General features: G+C 31.3%; 1 pseudogene; it reads right to left on the minus strand.

Moving 5' to 3' along the window:
* Positions 1-7,012: 7,012 nt before the first annotated feature.
* On the minus strand, positions 7,013-9,803 carry LOC149528199 (putative CCR4-associated factor 1 homolog 7 pseudogene; annotated as a pseudogene).
* Between the last annotated feature and the right edge of the window lie 387 nt (positions 9,804-10,190).

The following is a 10,190-nucleotide window of genomic DNA, read 5'->3' on the forward strand; positions in this document are numbered from 1 at the left end:
TTTGCTTCTAAAATGAGCATATGTCTATACCAAAAAATATCTATTATTGGAATAGGCCATTTCAATTCCCATTTTGATTTTCCATTAAAAAAAAAAAAAAAAAAATTTGAATTTTTAAAAAAAAAATTCAACTTTTTTTTGAATTTTTTTGTTAATATTTTTTTTTGAATTTTTTTTCAATAACAATTTTTTAAAATTATATCTATTTGTTTAAAAAAAAGAAAATGAATTAACCAAAAAAATAATAAATTAAAAAAAAATTTAGGAGAAATGTTTTTAAAAATACAAAACTTAACCTTATTCCTATTCCATTTTTGTACAACCAAACAATGGATTAACATATTCCTAGTCGAATTCCAAGTGCACCAACCGTGATTGGAATTGCCCTTTTCTATTCCTGTTCCCATTTCCATTCCCATTCCATTTTTTAATTCTAATTTTCTATTCCTATGCCAGCAACCAAACGGGACCTTAGCTCACTTAATACTCCTTTCAGGAAAAACCTATCTAATTTCTTAGCTATATAAGTAAAATCTTTTCTTTTGTTATTCCACATATACTTACCATTATTAAATGGAATATCTATCAGATTGTTAAGGTCTACCCAATTTTTAAAATCCGTGGTGGCTTGGGAGGTTTGCTAGATGCCTCCAAATTTTTCATCTATATTTAAAATGGTATTAAAATCACTTCCGAGCAGGATGAGTTCACTGTTATGATTGTTGATGAAGGTACTAATTTCACCCCATAGACATTTTTTTGTCATTGTTAGAGGTTGGACCATAAATTTTAATTAAGATAAACCATAGTTTGGTTTTGATACTATTGGCTTTGCTACTCAACCATGAATTGTTGGTACTTAAAATATTCAATATGACTTTCCTAGGATTCCAAATCATGCCTAGACCTCCTAAGGTCCCTCTAGATTCATGTAGGTAACTATTCCAACTGCCTAGTTTCTTTTTTAACTTAAATCCTTCTTCTTTATTTAATTTTATTTCTTGTAATTTAACAATTTCAGATTCAAAGTGTTTTAGGTTTTGTTTCAATATGCATTTTTTTGCTAGGGGCATTTAGGCCTCTAGCATTTCATGTTGTGATCTTCATGCTACCTTGGGAAGGATCTTCCCCTTCCCTGCATAGAGTAAATGATTGATCTTTTGATATTTCTTTGCCTATCCATTTGCTTCTCTAAGGTCCTTGAGGGATTTCATTCTTCTTTTGGCTTTAATTTTACCATAATTTGGTGAGTCTATCCCCTCTTAGTTCCTCATCATGCCCAATTTGTCTGTGCTTCCTAGACTATTTAGGGTTATTTTAGATTGATTGCCTTCTACTGCATCTTTATACTTTATGACTTGCATAATTTGTGCTCCCTTCACTAACTAATCCTTTGTGAGACTATCATATTCTTGAGATAATTGAGGAGTACTATCATCAGTGCCATCGACTCTTGCTGTAGTTACCTTATATTCTATTCTTATAGGGGGTTTTCTATTTATTTCATCTTTTTCAAATGATATTAGATCTCTTCTTAGGTCTTCATAAGTGTATTGATCTCCACCTATGTGTAAAACTCATTGTATAAGGTCCTCTTCCTGTGAATTACTACTCTTATCTACATTCTCATAGTCAAAAACTTTGATTAATTTATTAGATAGAAGATCTAAGTTTTCCTTTTTAGTTGCACTTAGTATAAACCCTTCATAGTCTTCTTCTTTTTCCAAGTCCTTATTCAAAAAATCCTAGAATACTTGAATTCAGGTTTCTTTAATCTTATTATGTTCATCATCCTTTGCCTTTTTCTCATTGAGGTTATGTTCTGGAGATGCTTTCCAAGATGGGGGCATCTACCAAAATTTTGTAACTAAATTTGTTTCTTTATTCTCAAGATTTATGGTTTCCTTTGTGGTTTTTTCTAATTGTTTCTTTGGAGTATCCAATTAATCCTATGTATTCTTAGTCATTTCCTCATCCTATGCTTTAGCTGAGAATAGTAGAATATTCTCATTATCTTCTATCCTGTTGAGCATATTTCCAGCAGTCTCTTTGTCCTAGATTTTTCGGTCAATCTCTAATATATTACTATTCTCATTCAATTCTTTTAAGCTCTTACCCTTCTTTTCTTTCTCTAATAATGTCTTACATGTTTTTCTATTGATCACTATATTCTGGATTTTTATGTTAGCCATACTCTATAAGGTAACATTTCTTGCTTTGCTATGATCTTTGAGATTAAGGTCATTCTTTCTAGGCTAGATTTACTAGACCTGATTCCTTTAGTACCTTTATGCTTAACTGATCTTGGGAGGTTTCTTGCTAACAATTTTTGGGAAATTTCCTTTTCATCTACTTGTACCGATTTTAGTGCCTTTTTCTGATTATCTTTAGAGGTGTGAGGGGTTTTGTTGCTGCCCTTAGTACCTAACATGATTGTCTTACCTTCTTCTTCATTTGTTTTGCCTCCTCATTTAATCTCTCTATTGTGATTTGAGTAGCCTTTGGATTACATTGCCTAGCTATATCTTCCTTGTGATTCATTCTCTAATTTCGTATTTTCATCATGGGAATGTAGCCATTAGGTCTTAGGTAGTTTGAAGCATTTTGAAGGTAATTTTTCTCTCATCATCTAGCCTGATAATCTCTGAGATTTTTCCTTCACAACTATGTATTTTTAGTTTATATAGAGATCTATTAGTTATTAATTTGATGGGGCTGAATTCCTTGTTGTTAACCTTACATTTTACCAAAAGTTTAATATTATTACAAAATTTGAATGAGGCATTTATACCAATTAGGTCTCAAACCTATTTTCCTAATAATTTCTATTTGCTTTAGTTCTAGAGGGATGGAGTTAATAAAGAACCATGTTGGAATTAAAAAATCTAAAATTTCTTTCTTACGGTTATGAATCCAATCAAAAAAAATTACCGCAAGAAATAGTCAGAGACATAAAGAAAGTATTTCTTAACATACTTATCGCAACATTGAATATAAATTAGTCTATTTGAATAGTGAGAAAGACTTACCTATGAATTGCAGAAGTCCTCAATCCAAATAATAAGACTATCCATTTTTTTTTATCTTGGCCCATTCCCAAAAAGAAAAAATGCAATTTTCTTGGCACTCCTACCATTTTTTTTCATTCTCCTAATTGTTGATAATTAGGACATTTTTTTTTTTTTTATAGCGTTAGGGTTGAGAGGCGAGGGAGGGTTTGAGTCGGGATGAGGATGGAATCTGGTAATCAGAGATCTTTGATGTGGGGTAATGTAGATATTAGAGGAAAGGGGAGAAGCAAAGAGATTTGAATTCCCCAGTACCAGATCTATAAGGGGATCTGTAAGAAAACCAATCTGCTCCCATATAAGGATTTATTATTAGGGTTTGCATATTTGGTGAAGTTGAAGAAGTGGATTTTCTTTATCCAAGCTTAATGTGGAAAGGATTATAGGTTAGTGGAAGAAAAGATACTGAGGGTTGGGGTATTCATTTTCCACCATATGCGAATTAAATAGAGAATTACCGTTCTGAATTTAAATTTGTGGGGAAGATTACAAAAAAAATCTTGTTAGTGTCCTAGCTGGTTCAATTGCTGATAATGTTCTTTGGTGATGATAGTCTTTGCTATCTTGTCTTTTCCACTCTATCTGCCTAATTCAATACTGCAATGAAACTAGGAGTAAGAAATTTTTGTCATCTAAACTGGGGTACCAAATCCTATATCCCCTCTAAAATGGAGAATGCATTTGAAGTGTTAATTGCATAATTGAAGTTTATAGAATCCTTTTTTTTGAGATGAGCATAGAATTGAATCCACTTTATACAATATTTTACTAGGGTTTTAGGCTGTCTATAGAGGGGGTCTTAAACATTTTGCAAGAGGCCTGCATATTTGTGTCGTATTTCCTACCTTTTTTGGATTTTTCAAAAAGCTTGTGATATTTGTAGAGCAGAGCTAATCTCTGAAAAATAATATATTTTAATATAAAAATATTTATAATTAATTTATGTGAATACAAAATATATGTTTATCTACTATTTTTTTTTTTTTAACTTTCATTTTTTTATGTATGCAATAGATAACTTAATTCTATTGATTTATTCTTTATATTTATCTTTTATTAAAAATGATTCTACAATACCTAATTATATTTAAAATTGTAATATAATTAAATTGAGTTCACTATATTTATCAAATTTATTTAATATTATAATTGAACTAAAGTTTGTCATGGGAAAATACTAGCCACTATGTGCCAATTGTTAATATTTGTGGGAGAGGCTAAATACTATTGCAATTACTTTTCATTAATTGAGTAATTAAATTTTATTATTTTATTATTTTTCTTTTCTAATTTCTAAATTTATGTTTATATAGTATAATTTTTCTTTTTCTTGATTGTGATTGGCTGATATGGTTGAGTTCTTATTAGAAAATTTCAAATAAGTATGTATTGATGTGACTTTTTAGGATGCATATAAGTTTAACTTTATAACACATTCCTTCACAATTTTTTTTTTTTTTTGATGAAGGGGTAAACGCTTTGACCTGAAGCTATGAACCAGTGAGGCCACAAACAAGGGACCTCATCCCCATAAGATTTGAACCTTGATGGCAAGGATAACAACTCAACAACTTAACCATCACAACATGCCACTATTGACAGTTAGGATAATTGAAAATATATGTTTATTTTTTTATTTTTGGCATTCTTACTATATTCAATTATACTTAATATTATTATTCAACTAAATTTGTTTTCTTATATTTTTTTTAATATTCTTAGCAATTAATTCTTTATATTTATATTTTATTAAAAATGATTCTACTATACCTAAATATGTTTAAAATTATTATATAATTAAATTTAATTTACTATATTTATCAAATGTATTTAATATTATAGTTGAACTAAACTTTTGACATAGCCACTATGTGGCACTTGTTGTAAATGTTCCTTCCATTGAATAAAACAAGGATGATTGGGAGGATACATCTCACCCCTTTCTTTTGATACTACTATGCAAATATCTTTACTATTTCATGCCCTAAACGAGTTGTTTCTCGGCAAATTCTGGTTTCAGAATTTAAGGTATCACAATTCATCTTGCTTGAACTTTACATTACTAATTATGCCACAAATTAAAAATAGAGGTGTTATAAATTTGTTTAAAATTAATCAAACTTATTTTAACTTGGCAATGGTATTATAGGAAAACCCAATTTGAATGCATGTTGAGAATTTTATTACTCAGATTTATCATAAAGGTTTAACCACTTTTGTTCTGGAAGGGATGTTGGGTGCTCAAGCTCAAGACAATTGAAAATGGTAAGATCTGACAAATTTACCTAAGTGTGCCCTTCAACACATCCTTCTTGTACGGAATTGACCATTCTTTGTCTAAAACATTCTTCCTGTTAAAATAGACCCAATAAAATCAAATATTAATCTAACCTATTATCATCATCTTTAGTTCTTCTAAAATTAATTTATCCTAATATTAAATTAAAACCAATTAACCTTAAAAAGAACCACCCTGCACATATATACATTATCATTATATCAATTTCCCCTTGATAAGTAACCTATCATTCATGGTAGAAAGGGAGAGCCATATTAATTATGAATTATGCTTTCCTCGCTTGAATTATCATACCCGATCCCTTGCAGGAAATTTCCACCCTCTCACATCGTACACTTTAACCATGGCAGTTATTAATCTGCTCAATAGCTTAAGCATGGGAATTGTTAATCGAGCAGTCTATAGTTTTGTGCGATACTCCTAAGTCTAGGTAACCACGAGTATGATGCACAATGGGAGGAGGGCGCAGTTGGAGGACAACGTTTTCCATCCAAAGGCAGAGGATCACATCTACTGACATGATCAAGTGAAGTGGAGGGAGTTAAAGATTAATGTTGCTGTTCGGTGAAGAAATAAAAACTAATATCAGCATGGAGCTTCAGCATTGATTGGACTCCACTTCAAACTCCAACTCCACCACTTCATCTCCACCTTTTCACAAATAATTTCTAGATTACCTCAGTTCAGGAGTAGTTTAAACAAGAAGCGTGCTTTACATATGGCATGCATTAGATGATATTTCTGGATGCATTATAGTTTAATCTTAGTTTCTTCTTCTCCCATCCGTAATCATTGACATGAATAATGCAATTATTTTAGCTTTCATTTTTTAATTTAAAGACTTCCGTTCCAAGCAATATACAGTCTTTCCTTTTGTAATAATTTCTGTCAATTAGATTAATAAAAGATTATGATTCTGTCCCCAAAACAAAGTATCCTCTGTTCTTGAGCAACTTATTTTACTTTTATATATTGGTTTTCTTGGGGTATTGGATATTTTATTTCTGCTATTGTTTGGATCCTTTAGGTTTCTACAGGAGTTAGGGTACGAAGGAAACTTAAAAAGAAGGATTCATGCTTTAGAGTCGACCACTTTACAAGGGAGGAGAAACATAGTTCTACATCACTATCTCCGTTCTTGAATTCAATCCAAATAGTTCTTCTTCCTCAATCACAATTGCAATTCAATCCATCTAGTTATGCATTGAAATAGGCTTGTAACTAAATATAGTATTAATGGTCATCCATAGCCACTCTTTCGAGTCTTATAGCACATGAAAGCAATCAGTTTTGATCATGCTTGACACGCTGCTGTAGAATTCAGCTTTGCACCTGACAATTGCATTTGATTTAAAGTTTCCAAAGCCTCTTCAACAAGCCCGTGTTGTGATATGACATTTGTTAGTGATGACATTTCTTAGTGTTCAATTTGCCTTTCTCCAGACAAGAAATCGCTTATCTTAAAAGAAATGGCCTTGAATGGTATCTAATGGAGGATATGTTTAAATTTGTCATTTTTAATTCTTCTCGGGTGCGCACAAAAATGAAGTAAGAGTTGGCCGCAAGTTAGCGAACAGAAATCAAATTTAACATTACCATGTATGCAGACTCAAATTCCTTATCCAATGAAGTTCTTTAGATCCAATCAATACAAGACATTTCTATACTTGTCCATTGATATGTTTATAAAACCCTCTTTCAACTTCATGAAAACAGAGCAAGCAGACTATGACTCTGCTTGGTGACATATGCCAAATCTCTCTACTTTAAGGAGCTCACTAACTTTGTTAAGACCTCCATAAACTCCATCACAGAACCTGATCATATGCTTCACATCATATATGCTCGGAAAATATAATCTGATCAGACTGAAAAAATCCTCCTGTATGAGGCAACTTGTTGCAAATCATAAGTTTTAACAAGTACCCAAAATCATAAACACCATGAAAAACAACCTATTTAATATTCTTATTGAAAACAATGCCACATGAAATCAGAAGCTCCGCAAAGCACTTTGAATGGATACCCAATGTGTTTTTTGTGGTAAAATCGATACCACTCTTTCTCAGCAGCTTGACTGAATCAGGGGCATGAATGTCTTGATTTGGATTAAATTCCCTGAAATTGCATTTCCAAACACAAGATGCTTCTCGAATCAGCTGTACAGAAAAAAGAGTCTTATATAAGATGCGCCTCTAATATCAGTTAGAAGAAAAGTTAGTTCTCCTCATTATTGCCTTATATTTTTGTCTCCATCCAAACCAGGATCAATTATTTCACCATACTAATGATTCAAAACCCATCACTCCCATCACTGAAATGAAGAAAATTCAGAATTCTACGAAATTTGTACTTCTATTAAATGTATCAAAAGCCCAATGATAGACAATATATTTTGTGACTTGATCCTATAAATCAAATTTAAGCACACAAGGTCTGCTTTTACAATTTTAGTGAACAGATATGCATACTAGAAAATAATCCACAAACAACCTATAATCATGCTTTAAAGATTTAGTTTGTAAAATATAGCAGTTATATCATCTAACATCTTCTTGAGTTCTTGCCTTGTATGTCCTCCTTTCTTTCATACTTGATGAAAAATTCTGTGTTCTCATTTTCCAATTCATTCGACACTGCAATGAAAAATGAAAGTGAGAGTCCTTATCAAATTAATCCAAGAACAATACTATTTTTGTGTTCAAATCATAACTTAACAGAATAGATCATAAATATACACTTCATTTTATGCTAGAGGCTAGACAATGGTAAGTTGTGAAGATCTTAAATTTGAATTTACTCCAAACTTAAAAATAACAATAACTAATCTTAACAAATAATAATGATAACAATCAATTTGAGACTCATTCCATACAAGAAAGATAAATTATTCACCAAAACTATACAGAAAGTTGACATCACACCTGTAATCATCATGGTGGGTTGAATGTCAGTGTGCTTAGAAAGTCCAAGTACACATTCCTCTCGTTCCATTCTAAACAGAAAACATTTTTAGTATGGACATTATTTACTTACAGCAAGAGTGCAAACATCTTAATCAGTATATTGATACTAATAGGGGTTTTAGCTAGAAAGATAGTACAAGTTCATCTAATCAAGCCTGGATGACAAAAATACAATCCGATCTGCTTTGAAATTTATTGGCACGATACTGAGTTAATGGCAAAAAGAATATACAAGAGCTTGAAACAAGGATATTTTCCCTTATCTAGTGGTTTTTCTTTTAACATAACAACTATTTTTACAACTATATTCCCTTGTAACTCAAGGCTTCAAGCTCTTATATGAAAGTTTTCGTTCAAAGGTTGGTGAAAGAAAGTGTACATATGGCTGCAATATCTATCAAGATATGCTATACTTTCATTTTTTTCATTTCTTTATTTATATCTAATATAAATTTTACAATAGTCTTGTTGTGTGTGACACTAGAATCTTTTGAAAGACACTGTGCTTGTGTTTTAGGTGGATATAGGATGCTGAAGAAGCAAAAACAACTAGAGCTGCTTCAAATTTTTTGTTAATAAATTATAGGTTGCTTAATGAGAATGTTTTGGTTGTAATACTTGTAATCTTGTTTAAGGCTTTGTAAGTCTGCATTATTGTTTAAGGTCTGCATTATGTGACAGTTTTCCATGATATTTAATTTGTAAGTCAATTTCTATTGTGATTTTTAGAAAACGTGCAGGGAATTTCAACTTAAAAAAATGTGATCGGTTTCAAAAATTCATTATTATAAAATAATTTATTGAAATATTAGTTACAATTTTTATTCACATGTAATAGAACTTTTCTTTCTAAAATGTTTGTCACTGTAATGGTTTGACAGTTGGTTTCATTTTAAACACACCTGCAGCAAACTAAGTGCATATCAAAATAGTGGTGGGTGTTTGCTGAGACCTTAGTAGTTGCACGGTGACTTGATGATTATAAGACTACAGCAATCAATTAAATACTATGCTTCTTGTTTAAGATAGTCTCTTTTGCTCTTAAATGCATGTAAATAAGCTTATTGCTGAAAGCTTTTTTTTGAGCGGCTACGTATATCAGTAAGGGGGCTATTGACCTCTTAAATAATTTTTCCAATAGGCTTTTCTTTGGCAAGACAAAATGAACGATTATTTATGTTGAAATATTTAATGCATATTAATGTTTTTTCTTAAAGTCAAATGTCCACTTACCATCCCTGTAACATTGAGAAATAATGAATGTGGTAGGTGAGTTTTTGAAATCTGAAAAGAGGGGGAAAACGTTTTGCCACTGAGACGAAAAAGAATGTTTGGTTCATTCGTTGAGAGAGTTCAACAAATCAGAGAGAGCAGAAAAGTTGTAGAGCAGAAAAAAAAGAAAAACAAATCGATCAGCGTGAAGTGTTCAGAAGGCAGAAGAGTTTCAGTACGTGTTGGATCTCTTGTCATTTTGTAAGTTATTTTTGTTATTTTGACTTGTTGAAGCAGTGATTGCTCAAGGCACTATTGTATACAGCCATTAAAGCTGCAAGTTTTAAGTTTTAAGTTTGAAGTTTCACCAATTTAAAATTTTAGGGTTATTTTAAAGTTTTCTAGTTGAAGCCGAATGCTCCTAGATTTTGTAATAGTTTGAATCAAAGTTGAATATCAAGCAAGCAGGCATATCTGAATGCATTATTCTTCTTTATTTATTGCATTTAAGAAGTTCATTGTTGAAAGCTCCAAGCTTTGGCTCTCTAGTTTATTCACGTTGAAAATCTTGTCTTTATCTAAGTTACAATTTTTCAATTGAGCCGAATTGCCCTTTGAGTGCTGAGTTCACTCGGCATCTATTGG

Source organism: Cupressus sempervirens, chromosome 11 (assembly GCF_028749045.1).
Source record: "Cupressus sempervirens isolate cs-2001-9-10 chromosome 11, ASM2874904v1, whole genome shotgun sequence".
Classification (NCBI taxonomy): domain Eukaryota; kingdom Viridiplantae; phylum Streptophyta; class Pinopsida; order Cupressales; family Cupressaceae; genus Cupressus; species Cupressus sempervirens.